At 31.0% G+C, this 16,121-nt stretch overlaps 1 protein-coding gene across 2 annotated transcripts in view; it reads right to left on the bottom strand.

Annotated features, from left to right (window-relative positions):
* Positions 1-15,372, bottom strand: part of LOC111416026 (cationic amino acid transporter 3-like) — a 33,009-nt gene extending 17,637 nt beyond the window's left edge. Inside the window, exon 1 of one of the 2 annotated variants that reach the window (XM_071194465.1) lies at positions 15,352-15,372. The gene's annotated coding sequence lies outside the window, so the exon portion shown is untranslated. Of the gene's footprint in view, positions 1-14,507; positions 14,729-15,351 lie in introns of those variants that run through there. The other variant, XM_023047968.2, reaches the window with a different exon arrangement.
* Between the last annotated feature and the right edge of the window lie 749 nt (positions 15,373-16,121).

Genomic DNA, 16,121 nt, shown 5'->3' with positions numbered 1-16,121 from the left:
CTCGAGATTCGTGCATATTACAGAAAAACTTTTAGAAACAAAACTTGTAGCAAATTTTATTGTAAACAATATTGCTCTATTTTACTTTTGCTCTCAGATGCATAAATGTCCAGAAACATGTGATAATATGAAAATTAGATTAATTTACTAGTTGTAAATGGTAAAACTCGGGATTCCTGCATAGTACAGAAAAACATTTAGAAACAAAACTTGTAGCAAATTTTATTCTAAACAATATTGCTCTGTTTCACTTTTGCTCTCAGATGTACAAATGTCCAGAAACATGTGATAATATGGAAATTAGATTAATTTACTAGTTGTTAATGGTAGAACTCTAGATTCGGGCATATAACAGAAAAACTTTTAGAACAAGAGTTGTAGCAAATTTTATTCTAAACAATATTGTTCTGTTTCACTTTTGCTCTCAGACGCATTAATGTCCAGAAATATGTGATAATATGGAAATTAGAATAATTTACTAGTTGTTAATGGTAGAACTCTAGATTCGGGCATATTACAGAAAAACTTTTAGAACAAGAGTTGTAGCAAATTTTATTCTAAACAATATTGTTCTGTTTCACTTTTGCTCTCAGATGCATAAATGTCCAGAAATATGTGATAATATGGAAATTAGATTAATTTACTAGTTGTTGATGATAGAACTCTGGATTCGGGCATATTACAGAAAAACTTTTAGAACAAGAGTTGTAGCAAATTTTATTCTAAACAATATTGTTCTGTTTCAGTTTTGCTCTCACAATCAGATGCATAAATGTCCAGAAATATGTGATAATATGGAAATTAGATTAATTTACTAGTTGTTAATGGTAGAACTCTGGATTCGGGCATATTACAGAAAAACTTTTAGAACAAAAATTATAGAAAATTTTATTCTAAACAATATTGTTCTCTTCCACTCTTGCTCTTAAATGTATAAATATCAAGAAAGATACGAAACTATCAAAATTAGAAGAATTTATTGGTTGTTAATTGTAGAACTCAGGGTTTGGATATATTACAGAAAAACTTTGAAAACAATATTTGTAGCAAATTATTTTCTAAACAATATTGGTCTGTTTCACTTTTGCTCTGAGATGCATAAATGTCCAGAAACATGTGATAATATGGAAATTAGATTAATTTACTAGTTGTAAATGGTAGAACTCGGGATTCGTGCATATTACAGAAAAACTTTTAGAAACAAAACTTGTAGCAAATTTTATTCTAAACAATATTGCTCTGTTTCACTTTTGCTCTAAGGTGCATAAATGTCCAGAAGCATGTGATAATATAAAAATTAGATTAATGTACTAGTTGTTTTGTCCGTTATATTCGAAGTTCGTTCTAACGAGGTCCGTTATATCAGGGTTCTACTTAGTGTATTTAAATTGGGAGATACGTCAGTTTTCTTATTTCGCAGGCAGTCTGGCAGCTTAAACTTTTATTTACGAAACCTAATCTTCACCATTTCATAAAGTTATCTTTATACGATCAAATACGTAATAAATCAAAAATAAAAATGCTTGTGCATTCAAGTACTAAGATATGACGTTCAGGTTAAAAGTCCTTAAACTTAATTATACATGTAGCGATTATTTTCTTGATACAATAACTTCACTTTTTATCAAGATTACAACTTTTACTGTTATTTAATATGTTGTCATACGAAATGAAATTATAATTATTATTCCTAAGCTAGTTGTAAGTGAAGGTAAGTAAAGTCTTTAAACCACGGTTGAGTTGACCGTAACCTATTTACATAACAAGAAAATGTAATGCAATATAATGCGCGTCAAATCAAAGAATAATAAAGAAATAAAAAAATATTTCAATCTTCGCCGATATCATTTTTCGTTAGCAAATTGTTTTTGTCGATATTTTTTTTTAATTAAAATTTCTCTCGACAGCCTCATATACAATTCCGGATTAGATTAATTGTTTAAATGATACCCGAGATAACAATCTTATTCTTATCGGTAATAATATTAAAAATAAGATTAATTTCACTCAAAACTTTTAAATATCATTTTAAGTTTTGTTTAAAGAATACCTATTATTAAAACATATTTATTATTGTTCTTTTGTGTTTTATCTCATTTGGTCAAGGTTCTTTTTGAAACCAATTTACTCAACCATACTAAAAATTTCAGGTGAAAATCGCAATTATAAGTACCACTTGAAGATAAAAACCATGTATTTTTTTTTAAATAACCCATCTACATCGATAAACCACGATGACTCAGTAATGTTTTATTTCATAGTAAACTTTGTTGACGTTCAGAGTTAGTTATATAAAACGAAACAATTAAAAATAATTGGAAAATACGTTCCTTTTTAAAAGCCGGATTCTTATTATAATATTTTACACAAATCGGTTTTTAATTATGCTACATTTATGTTATTAAATGAGGAGAAATTATTAAATAAAGGAATGATAACTGTATCAAAATGGGTCGAGATTATTTTAATAAAAACGTTAAAGTAGCACTTTATTGTGTGTATTACACTTGATTCTTTTTAAGAAATCGTTATCGTACGTAACTTTACGGATGAGATATATGCCTTTTAAAGTAATAAAAGCAACTTAAAAATTTCTAAAGATTCCATTGTTGATAGATATCATGAAAATAATGGAATCAGTTAAGATATTGGTGGTATACAAATTTTTACAATTTCAAACAGTTTTCTAGGAATAAATTTTTAGAAACTGATGATAAAAATTTTTTGCCACCTCGATTACAAGTTAGGTTATGTTTAAAAATCATTATCTCCAAAACAACACATCTTAGAAGTTTGTAATTTTTCGCAAATTAAAGCCGAATCTTTTCTTTATAAGCTCAAAAAGTTTCATTCGCTAATTCTTAATAGTTTCATAAAAAAAAATTTTTTAAATTAATAATGCGAAAAATAATAACAATCTCATTTATAGATAGATTATGTTTATAAATGATCTTCAAAACGACAAACTTTGATATTTGTACTTTCTTATAAATTAAAGCTGAATCGTTTTTTTTATAATCAGAAAAAGTTTAATTCATTAATTGCTAACTAACTATTCTTCAGAGAAAAATTATAGATGTTTAAATTTGTTTACAATTTAAAGGTACATTCTTTTTTCAAAACCTCAATAAGTTTCATTCGTTAATTTTTAATAGTTCCTTTAAAAAGAATTTTTTGAAAATAATGACGCAAAAAAAGATAATAACCACTTCCTTATCAGCATCAGATATTCTGTCGTGAAACGAGACTCTCATTATCAAACTTAACGTTCACATCTCAATCGTTGTCAAAAATTTGCTTTGGCATGCTTGTGTCTGACTTTATCTTAGCACCGTATGATTATGGCTTTGTTTTTCCATATTTAGTCTCGTAAGTATACAGATATCATAGCGATTGTATTCGATTGTGTGCGCACTTCGCAAATGATATCTTTATTATTAGAGATAGTTACTCCGAGATAATTAAGTGACATGACTTGTTTTATGTCTGGTCATTTATTGTAAGCGTACAACGTGTGGGGTCTTTGGCAATAGTCATTGATTTTATTTTTGGTATTGATGTTTCCATGTCATAGTGGTTCCGCCTGATACATTGTGAATAGTGGTGGAACGGATATACGGCAACTATCCGGCGATTTTTAAAAATCCAGCCGGATACCAATAATCAATTTCAACCCCAATAGGACTTTTTTCATTGAATACAACTTTATTTACATCAAGTTTGTCATTAGCAACCTCATTGTAACAATCCCAATACGACATATAAAATCTCTTGTTGCAGTTTCGTCTAGTTTTGTCCTCTTCGCTTGTAATTCATCATCACATTCATTACTAACAGAACTGTCGCTGTTATCACTTTCGATTATTAATTAAAGTATCCTCTTATTAATGCAACAAGCCGTTTTGAAAAATCGCTTTCAGTTCTTGAGAAATAAATTTATGAAATGATCGACAATTTTTTCGAATTTTGCAATTTTCGCCGATTAAGTTTAAAAATTCGTATAAAATTTAGTTCTTGGAATATGAGTATGAAAATTTCCCAAAGTGTTAATAAGAGTGTCCTCTTTCCGACGAACCAACACGATTTGAAAAATAACAATTAGTTTTTGAGAAAACAATGTTTAAAGTTTTGAAACAATTTTCGATGTTGCAATTTTCATCGATAATTTTCAAAAGTTGCTATAAAATTCATTCCTTGAAGGATCCTTGTGGAAATATCACCAATTATTAATTAAAGTATCCCCTTTTTAATGCAAAAACCCGTTTTGAAAAATCACTTTCAGTTCTTTAGAAATAAATTTATGAAATGATCAATAATTTTTTCGAATTTTGCAATTTTCGCCGATTAAATTTTAATAATTCGTATAAAATCGATTTCTTGGAATATGAGTATGAAAATTTCCCAAAGTTTAATAAGAGTGTGATCTTTCCAATAAACCAACACGATTTCAAAAATTATTTTTAGTTTTTGAGAAAATAATATTTGAAGTTTTGATAAAATTTTCAATGTTGCAAGTTTCATCCATAACTTTCAAAATTCGTTATAAAATTCATTTCTTGAAGAATCCTTGTGGAAATATCACCAATTATTAATTAAAGTATCCCCTTTTTAATGCAAAAACCCGTTTTGATAAATCACTTTCAGTTCTTGAGAAATAAATTTATGAAATGATCGACAATTTTTTCGAACTTTGCAATTTTCGCCGATTAAGTTTAAAAATTCGTATAAAATTCAGTTCTTGGAATATGAGTATGAAAACTTCCCAAATTGTTAATAAAAGTGTCTTCTTTCCAATGAACCAATACGTTTTGACAAATAACTTTTACTTTTTGAGAAAACAATATTTGAAGTTTTGATAAAATTTTCGATGTTGCAATTTTCATTGATACTATTCAAAATTCGCTATAAAATTAATTTCTTGAAGGATTCTTGTAGAAATATCGCCAATTATTAATTAAAGTATCCCCTTTTTAATGCAAAAACCCGTTTTGAAAAATCACTTTCAGTTCTTGAGAAATAAATTTATGAAATGATCGACAATTTTTTCGAATTTTGCAATTTTCGCCGATTAAGTTTAAAAATTCGTATAAAATTCAGTTCTTGGAATATGAGTATGAAAACTTCCCAAATTGTTAATAAAAGTGTCTTCTTTCCAATGAACCAATACGTTTTGACAAATAACTTTTACTTTTTGAGAAAACAATATTTGAAGTTTTCATAAAATTTTCGATGTCGCAATTTTCATTGATACTATTCAAAATTCGCTATAAAATTAATTTCTTCAAGGATTCTTGTAGAAATATCGCCAATTATTAATTAAAGTATCCCATTTTTAATGCAACAAGCCGTTTTGAAAAATCACTTTCAGTTCTTGAGAAATAAATTTATGAAATGATCGACAATTTTTTCGAATTTTGCAATTTTCGCCGATTAAGTTTAAAAATTCGTATAAAATTCAGTTCTTGGAATATGAGTATGAAAATTTCCCAAAGTGTTAATAAAAGTGTCCTCTTTCCAATGAACCATCCCGTTTTGAAAAATAACTTTTAGCTTTTGAGAAAACAATATTTAAAGTTTTGATAAAATTTTCGATGTTGCAATTTTCATCGATATCTTGCAAAATTCGCTATAAAATTAATTTCTTGAAGGATCCTTGTGGAAATATCACCAATTATTAATTAAAGTATCCCCTTTTTAATGCAAAAAGCAGGATTGAAAAATCACTTTCAGTTCTTAAGGAATAAATTTTTGAAATGTTCGACAATTTTTTCGAACTTTGCAATTTTCGCCGATTAAGTTTTAAAAATTCGTATAAAATCCATTTTTTAGAATATGAGTTTGAAAATTTCCCAAAGTGTTAATAAAAGTGTCCTCTTTCCAACGAACCAACCCGTTTTGAAAAATAACTTTTAGTTTTTGAGAAAACAATATTTGAAGTTTTGATAAAGTTTTCGATGTTGCAATTTTCATCGATAACTTTCAAAATTCGCTATAAAATTAATTTCTTGAAGCAACCTTGTGGAAATATCGCCAATTATTAATTAAAGTATCCTCTTTTTAGAGTTTGTGTATCTTGGATCCAAATAAGTTGACATATAATAATATAATAATAATAATAATAATAGTACTTTATTGACCGCAACAATCAACATAAAAAAGTTAAACAATAATATAAAGAAAAAAAAATAAATAAATGAAAAATTCATTCTATATGTGAAACTAATTACAATCTGCGGCCAATAGGCGGAGTCCAGATTGGCATCCATCGCGATGGAAGCCATCTGTTCAACTCAAACTATGATGATAGCTGATATTTAACCATTTTGCAGTAACCAATGTGTGACTAATATTTTCACGCTTACGAACGCCATACATAAAACGAAGACAGCTATTTTGAACCCTTTGAATACGATGAAGTTCATACCCAGTTAAACATGGACCATATATGGCAGCGCAATGCACAAAATTTGACAGAACAAGTGTTTCGCACAAACGTTTCTTTGTAATTATATTTAAAATGTGTCGGCGTTGATAGAGGCATCTAAGAACACCATATGCCTTTTTCACGCAAGCAATGACATGACTGCTGAATCGCAGATTGCTGTCGACAAGCACACCCAGATTTTTTGACTCAGGGTACACTACCAGCCTCTCTCCACCCAAAAATATACCGACACTATCAGAGTCCAAGTTACCAAAGATGACTACCTTAGATTTAGTGGCATTGAGAGTTAGTGCCATCTTGTGCGAGCAATCTAAAATAGCGTTCAGATCTGCATTTATTTTTGAGCAAGCAGAAGCGAGGTGTTCCTTTGGAAAGGTTATGTAAATTTGGGTATCATCTGCGTACATGTGTATCGACGAATATTGAATGCACTTAGGCAACTGGGATGTATACAAGGAAAACAATAGAGGAGCCAGAATAGACCCCTGTGGCACTCCCACTCTCACAGGCAGTGATGATGAAGATACATTGTTCAATTTTACTATCTGAGCACGATTGGATAGGAAACTTTCCAAAAGCAAAACCGCTGAGTCGGACAGACCTACATAGCGCAGAAGAGCTAAAAGCATTGAATGGTTAACCTTATCAAAGGCCTTACTGTAGTCCAGCAGTACAAGTATCCCACATAGACCGCCATCACGAGCTCTAATAATATCGTCTGTTACCTTTAATAGAGCCGTTGTACAGCTATGGTTAGGTCGAAAACCAGACTGAGAGGTGGGCAAGATGTTATGATCACTAATATATTTACGCAATTGGACCTCCATGCACCTTTCAAGGACTTTAGAGATAACTGGCAGGATACTAATTGGACGCAGGTCCGCCAAACCTGCTGGATTTGGTTTTTTACTCAACGGCATTACCAAAGCAATCTTCCAGGCTTCCGGGAAAATAGACTGTTCAAGACAGGTATTTATAATATGTACAATGTAGGGCAATATTTCAGGGAGACACATTCTTATAAATGTGATGTTCAATTCGTCTATACCAGAAGATGTTGATTTAATGCCATTTAAAATTTTAATGGTCGAAGAGGTGTCACTGAGTCCAAACGAAAATCTCTCATGGGAATTTGGGTAAAGCATATTTGTACCATAAAAAGTGAGCAAATCATCATCCACATCAGCATAACCAACAGAATTCACAAAATAATCATTAATATTTCCAACATCATCTAAATGTGCGGGAACAGTGGGTTTGGACCTGTTGACAATCTGCAACTTGGATAACAGCCGCCAACTACTCTTTACATCACTAGTCACAAATGTACTATTTAAGAAAGATTTCTTTTCTCGTCGTATTGCAGAAGTCGTTAAATTGCGTAAGGACTTGTAGTAGTCGAAGTGCGCTATTAATTTAGTTCTTTTATATCGAGATAAGGCTCTATCCCTCAGCGACATCATTAGTTTTATTGTGTCCGTTAACCATGGTGCAAATGGCCTTATATCTTATCAGCTTTCTTATTAATTTCATTTTTATTCAAATATCGCAATAATGTGGCAATTTAGAGTATCACTTCAGAAATGCACCAGAAATTATAACCATAATGACCGGATAGATGCAACGGATAACCGAATATCGTGCCGAAGGGGAATCCGATATCCGGTTTTTCGCAAAATCACTATCCTTTCCATCACTAATTGTGAAGCAGGTGGGATAATGCGGTTAAGCAAGCAAGGACTTAGACTATCTCCTCAAATTTTATGGACTATTCAATTATTTGGCGTAAAATAAAGATTGTGTTGACAATGGTTCTGTTGTTGCTGAAGACCTGGTGTTTTTCAGATATTTGAATTACATCCGTCAAATTGATAGTTGTAGTACTATATCACGATAGTTCTTCGGGTCTTCTTTGTTAGCCTTTTTTAAAAATTGGTATTGTGATACTGGTATTCCATTCTTTGGGTAACCAGCCTATGTCGTATGTGATTATTTTGCATAAGTTTGTAAGCTTGTGTTCCTTAAGATATTGCCCTCAGTACTTTATAAGTTCGTCTGTCACTTCGTCTAGGCCTTTTTGAGATTTAAAATTGAACAATTTGGATTGTTTCACTAAAAATTTGGACTTTGAAGATTTGAAGAAATTTGAGAGGTTTATTTTTTATGAGACTTTTCATATTCTTATAAGACTTTTCACTGGTTATTAATGAAACACCACAATCTTGATTGAAATTCGATAAACTTTCTGTATTATTAATCAATTTACGAGTTGACAGTCAAGAGAAGACTAGAATTTCAAAGCAATATGCCTTGAATGGTTACATCTACACGTGTAAAGATAGCGACAGTGTCAGATTACGAGATTATATGTATGTATACAGTTTGTTATATGACAGAATATTCCTTCATTTGCACTGAATGCGTAAAAATTGCTGGTTTTTTGAAGAATCAATAATCAGTTTATATTTTTCAAGTCTTCAATATCATTACAAAATGCGAAATTATCTGTCAACGTATAGAAGCATTGCAGTTCGAGTTAATCATGGAAAAATGTTTCTAAAGGTTGGTAAAGCAATTGTTGCAAAAGCCGTTATAATGATCATAAAGATATAGATATAATAATTCTGTCAAACTGTCAGTGAGATAAATAACATCGTGTATTTACATAAATAGCATTTTTATCTTAATACAAATAGTAAACTCAATATACATATATACGAAACGTATATCCGTTAAATTTAAGACAGCAATTACATTGTTATGGTCCAAGTGCTCACTTAAGTATCAACTTTCCCTTTGTTCATATTTTGTCTCAATTTCACCCATATCAAAACATTGATTTCTCTATTCACATTACAACTAACTCATCATCCCTCGTCGATCACAATATCATTTATACATATAGATGCACCCAGTGAGAATTCGAGAATGGTGGATGTTAATCACTCATTGCTTCATGTTTCACCTTTGAGTCTAATGGTATTGCAACGAGAGGTATTAATCTTAAAATTTGTTAGAGATGCTTGCTTTGTTAGTTTGGGAGCAATTTCTTAGTACGACGTTATCTATTTCGTTATTAATATAAAATTTCAAGTAGTTTAGTACATAAACTTTGGCAGCTCTGAGTATATTAAAAATAGTGGAACACATAGCTAAATTTGCGATATTCCCCTACGAACACATAACCAAAGATTTTTAGATAAGAATTTTGGAATATGGGGAATAACCACGCGGGGATAACCGTCTTGGTGAGGGAAACCCCGCCATATCTTTATGAAAAAACGTACCTATTCCAAACACCACAAAAATACACTAAATTATTCATTAATTTAAATGTTGTTTTTGTTATAATACTTCTAAATTATATAATAAATATCAGATTGAATTTAAAATGTTGTTTTCACGTTGTTTTGCACATTTCAACATAAATTGCGAAGGTCAGAACTCGAGATAAAAAAAAACATGGTGATATTGAGTTTCTCTTTGCTTTAATTTGATTAGTTTTTGATGCTGATTGTTTTTTGCAATATGTCTGTATAAAACTTGTAAATAAAACTTTATTTCGTTTTTGGCATTTCATTTTGATTTTTGTTGTTTATACATTCTTCCTCTGTTAAATTTCGTTTCGCTGGGCCACCAGAAAGAATAGGCTATTAAATAAGCTAAAAATGAGTTGTAATTTGGGCCAATAAAGTCATTTGATTTTGGAAATAATTAATTGTATATTTAAAATGTATCTTCCCCACACCATTGGCGAACATAAGTCCATTTAACGTTGCGGGACTAGTAAGACTACTAGTCTCGCAGATTATAAGTCTGCAAAATTAAACTCAACTCCGAGATCTTATTGCACTGAAAGCAAATTCTTCATTATGAGTCAGATGCGTTAATTTTTATGACAGATGAGGTATACTTTTATCTTAATGGGTTCATGAACCATCAAAATTACTTATATTGGGTAGCCGAAAAGTGATATCCAAAACATACTTAGTGGGTGAACACATTGGGAACTTCATTTTTCCATCTGTAGAAGACATTCCACATAAAGAAGAATTTTTTGTGGTGCCAATCCGTAAAAATCTAGGTAATCCTATTCTATCTAGCAATAAGTATTTGAACACCCATACAAATGCCAATATCTGTGGTCCACATGGCCGTTTAATATCGTATAGTAAACTACATTGGCTGCATTTGCAAGCAAGATATCACATAGTGCAGAGTTATCTGATTTCGAGAAAGGTGTAATGGTGTCTTGGGTTCGTCTTGTTTCCATGCTCAACTGCATATATTAAATAAATTAATATTGCGATCTCGCAAGATCAGTGGATGAAAGAAAAAGATGCACCAAATTCAGAAGACGAAATGCAGCCAGAACTATAATTCCTTAGGAAGTATTAGCTGTCGACATGATGGGGCCTTAACAGGAGAAAACAGAAGCTTTTAAGAAATCAATGCAAACACCGAGTCTTCAAGTACCCACCCACTTCTTAGAAAATGATATATGGAACAAAATTTTGGATATTCTAGGACAGATTGGTAATAGTCCACAATTGGTACTCATTTATTGAGCACCTTCTCAATATTGAATTAATCTATGATTGTCCTAAGCAATGAAACTATGATTAAAAATAACTTTAAACTCTATTAAATACTGATTGAATCATTGCATAAACTGTAATACACACTTGTGCGATTCTATGCGTGAAGCAATACTTAAGTAGTGACAAGTACTTAAATTTAATTGGATTCTTTTTGACTAGTGGAAAATGAATCATATAGTAAGCATTCCGAGCCAGAACACTTTAAAGCTTTGTAATCATACTTGTTGTGATAATAACAAAGTTTTGATTAACGATTGCGAGAATTAGATCGTGATCGGTTACAAAGATGTTTTTTTACAAATTCGATAAAATTCTATTTTTGGATGAATATTATTCGATGCTATTTGTGACTGTATTGAATTTAATTAACTTTCTATCATTGTTTGTTTTTGATAAATGATCTGAATAATGTTTTGACATGAAGAAGTAAATTCTGACATCGATTTAATCAAATGTTGTAAATTGGTTTTATCTAACGACGAAGAATTAGAAAAGGGTAAATTTGATTCGGATATTTGCGATATACTGAAATGAGGAGGTAATGAGCAGGAAGAGTAAGATACCCAAATCTTATCAGCCATGGACAATACGTCATTTAGATCATTAGATGTGAAGCATCAGAAAAAGTATACACATTTCGCTCGTAAATTATTATTCAAATTAATTGATTACAATTAAAATTAATACAAATATATTATAAATTTAAAGCCAAGAAACAACTCTCTATAAAACTGTACTTAATTAAACTAAAACTAGAACTAATACTAGACATAAAACTAGAAACTTTCGGGTTGAGTTGTGCGTTTTTTGAAAAAATACTCCTGAGGTTCGAATCATTAGACCGCCGTGAAGAAGAAGAAGAACAAAGATTTGCCATCCCATTAAGCATCCCATTAACAGAGGAGGAAAGTTCAGTACTCCCAAAGGCTTAAATTATGCAGTCGCTCCAAAAAAGGTTCCGAAAGAAGAAATTATCTGTGAAGTGGAAGCGGGTATTCCCAGAATACCTGCAGTGAAAGCAGAAGAAATTCGACAATACATAGCGAGAGTGCTTAAAACAGTAAAAATAACCAAAATCAAATGTAACAATAAACGAATGAAGATCATTGACGAGCCTTTTAGATCCAGCCACTTACAAGAAATTAAAAAAGGACCCTACCGAGAAGATAGTAAGAATTAGTAAAATCTGCAGGGCAGAACAACAGAGAAGTTAGTACGTATAAACCCCAGTACCTCCAAGAATATATGGGTTACCTAAGATCCATAAACCAGATGTCTCCTACGCCCTACGCCCTATTATCAGTACCATAAATTCTCTAACCCATCAGCTAGCAAAACACCTAGCCAAGATTCTGTCTCCTTTTACAGGTAAATCAGAATCATATGTCAAATATTCTACACATTTTTTAGAATCAATCAGGAGTATGAAGTTAGATCCTCAGGATATCCTGGTAAGTTTCGACGTGGAACCTCTATTCACCAGAGTACCAGTCAAGGATGCCGTGGATGGTCTTCGCCAGAAACTCATCCTGGAGGACTTGCCGAAATATGTCCCAGGATTAGTAGAGTACTGCCTGTCATCGACATATTTTAGCTGGAAGAAAGAATTTTATGAACAGTACGAAGTGGTACCTCTGTCAGCACCTCACTTTTTACATGGAAATGTTTGAAGATTAAGCGGAAGGTATGGGTCCGTTACGTAGATGACACGTTCCTGATCTGGAAACACCCTAAATTCACAAGACTCCATTAATTTATTAATTAACCATGAAAATATGGATTAAATTTACCATGGAAACGGAAGCTGTAAAATAGTTGCCTTTCCAGCATCTTCTGGTCATTGGGAAGACAGATGGGGGCATGGAACTGGGAGTATATCGAAAGAAGACACATACGAATAGGTACCTGCAGGGTTCATTACATCACCACCCACAACAGAAGAGGTCCGCAGAGCAGAGCATTGTCACAAAGGAGGACACACGATAGAGTTCGACAAAATCAACACGATTTGAAAAATAACTTTTAGTAACTTCTATAAAATTCATTTCTTGAAGGATCCTTGTGGAAATATCACCAATTATTAATTATAGTATCCTCTTTTTAATGCAACAAGCCGTTTTGAAAAATCACTTTTAGTTCTTGAGAAATAAATTTTTGAAATAATCCACAATTTTTTCGAATTTTGCAATTTTCTCCGATTAAGTTTAAAAAATTCGTATAAAATCCATTTCTTGGAATAAGAGTATGAAAATTTCCCAAAGTGTTAATAAAAGTGTTTTCTTTCCAATGAACCAACACGTTTTGAAAAATAACTTTTAGTTTTAGGGAAAACAATATTTGAAGTTTTGATAAAATTCTCGATGTTACAATTTTCATCGATAACTTTCAAAATTTGCTATAAAATTTATTTCTTGAAGGATCCTTGTGGAAATATCACCAATTATTAATTAAAGTATCCTCTTGTTAATGCAAAAAGCCGTTTTGAAAAATCACTTTTAGTTCTTGAGAAATAAATTTTTGAAATGATCTACAATTTTTTCGAATTTTGCAATTTTCGCCGATTAAATTTTAAAAATTCGCCCAAAATTTTAAAATTTCCCAAAGTGTTAATAAAAGTGTTCTCTTTCCAATGAACCAACACGTTTTGAAAAATATCTTTTAGTTTTTAAGAAAACAATATTTGAAGTTTTGATAAAATCGATAACTTTCAAAATTCGCTATAAAATTAAGAAATGAATTTTATAGCGAATTTTGAAGGATCCTTGTGGAAATATCGCCAATTATTAATTAAAGTATCCTCTTTTTAGAGTTGCTTCGTTAGTTAAATCAGCATCAAAAAAGTTCATTTTGTATCTTGGATCCAAATAAGTTGACATATCTTATCAGCTTTCTTATTAATTTCATTTTTATTCAAATATCGCAATAATGCAACAATATAGGGTATCACTTCGGAAATGCACCAGAAATTATAAGCTAGTTATTAATTACTTTTCCAAATAATTGTTGTCAAACTTTAACTGCGTTTCTGAAGAAGGTTGCAACGGCATCCAAAACGTTAAACATTTTTTCAAAAAACGCACTGCTTAACCCGAAAGTTTCTAGTTCTAGGTTTAGTGTTAGTTCTAGTGATAGTGGTTAGTACTTATACATTTATCTTACATTGCCGAAACTTTATCCCCTGATTCCATAAAACTCAAGATTTAGAGCATATTTTTTAGCCAGAATAAACAAAATATATATTTTTTAATACATTTTCTTTGAGAAATTGAAGAAAAAGAAAAACATCAATTCACAACAATAACCGGTTTTTTAAATTTTTTTTAAACATGATTGATACGTTGAGTACTTAATAACCAATTAATCTTTGAAAAAGTTCTGTTTTAAATTCAGAATAGAAATTACTTAAAAATTAAAGAAATATCCATAATGAATAATTGTAATAAAATTAATAAATATTTTACCTTTTAGCCAGCGGAAAATAACCAAGAAACCAAAACAAAATTTTTAAACTGTTTAATTTTATTAATATTATAAGTGAAAGCGAGACACAATTTAAACCGAATCGTTCGAGTCGAAAAGTAAGTAACGAAAGTATGAAAAAATCAAAAATACGGGACGGACTTATTTTAATGTAAGTGTGGCGATCGCGACGCGTCGACTGTATAGTGACGGGCTGACAAAGCTGTCCGTACTTTTTATTGCAACAGGTAAGTAGTATATTGAAGTACGAACATGCGTAAAGCCACTTTAAAACATACGGATTGAACGCGTCCACTTGCGATTTTCTAGGGGAAATCAAGGTAAAACCACATCATTAACTAAAACTGCATACATATTTAGTCATATTTCAGTCATAGTTCATTGTAATTAAGAAAATAATGTACTAATTTTGTTTTCTTAAAAAAAAGTTATTCCAATATTTAAGCAAATATTAAAAATCATATCAAAGTTATAAATTCCAGTTAGCCTTTTCCTTTGTACTTTATTGCTAATCCTACAATTTCGACATTGACATATATTATATCTAAAAAGATTAGTTTAGAAACAATCTTGATGTCAATTCCAGACAGAAGATAACAGCGTGAGTTACATTTTTTTTTGTTTTAATTGTACGTAAAAAACGTTAATATGATGTAATTAACATAAAAGGTACATTTCAACAAAAATGTTGTTAAATAAAAATAGGATAAATAAAATCTAATGATAGTTTATCAGAAACAAATTGGGAATTACCGCTTTTTTTTATCAGCCATCGGTATTCATTCAGAGCGGACGTGCACTGTTTTGTTTTAAACTATTGCTCACCTTTGATAACAACCTTTATTACGAATACGCTGTAGATAATACAAAATTTAGTAAACGTTAATAAGTTAGTTGATAAGTTGTTAAATACTTTCTCAGTTATGTTTGCGCTCATACTAAGCAAGAATGTAAATGTATGTGAAAATAGATGGTTTGCTAAAATAGATAAGCAAATCTTGTTTAAAGAGATTTTTTTAAATACAGGTGTCTTCAAAAAACCTATATAAATTACAGCAGGGGTTCGATATTTTCTTCATTTAGCTGTACGTCCCAAGAATGAGTAATCATCATTACCATAAACTTTTTTCTTTGGGACATGATTCTCGCGATTGTATAAACATTTAATCGCTTACTATACAGGTGTCTCACGTAAATGGTTCGTCAGAACTTTTTCTGGTTCCACTATTCCTAGAGATTTGATGTTTTGGTAGCATGGGTTGATCATTCGGGACTTTCCATCTAAACCGGAAGTACCGGAAGTAGACCATAACTTCGTTATTTTAAATGGAATGCTATAGTTTTTATTAGGGTAAACCGGAAGTGGCAGACATCTTGAAAATATTTTAGATCGAAAGTTCCGAATGAACAACCCATGCTACCAAAATTTCAAAACTGTACGAATTGTGGAACAAGTTCCAACGAACCAGTTACGTGAGACACCCTGTATAATAAGCGTTTTAATGTTTTTTAATATTTACAATTTTTCCTTTAATACATTCTACTATATATGTATATATACACACCTCCAGATCCTCTACCCTCCTCGCCCCCAT

This window comes from Onthophagus taurus, chromosome 2, assembly GCF_036711975.1.
Source record: "Onthophagus taurus isolate NC chromosome 2, IU_Otau_3.0, whole genome shotgun sequence".
Lineage (NCBI taxonomy): Eukaryota > Metazoa > Arthropoda > Insecta > Coleoptera > Scarabaeidae > Onthophagus > Onthophagus taurus.
This window is presented reverse-complemented; position numbering and strand designations above follow the sequence as displayed.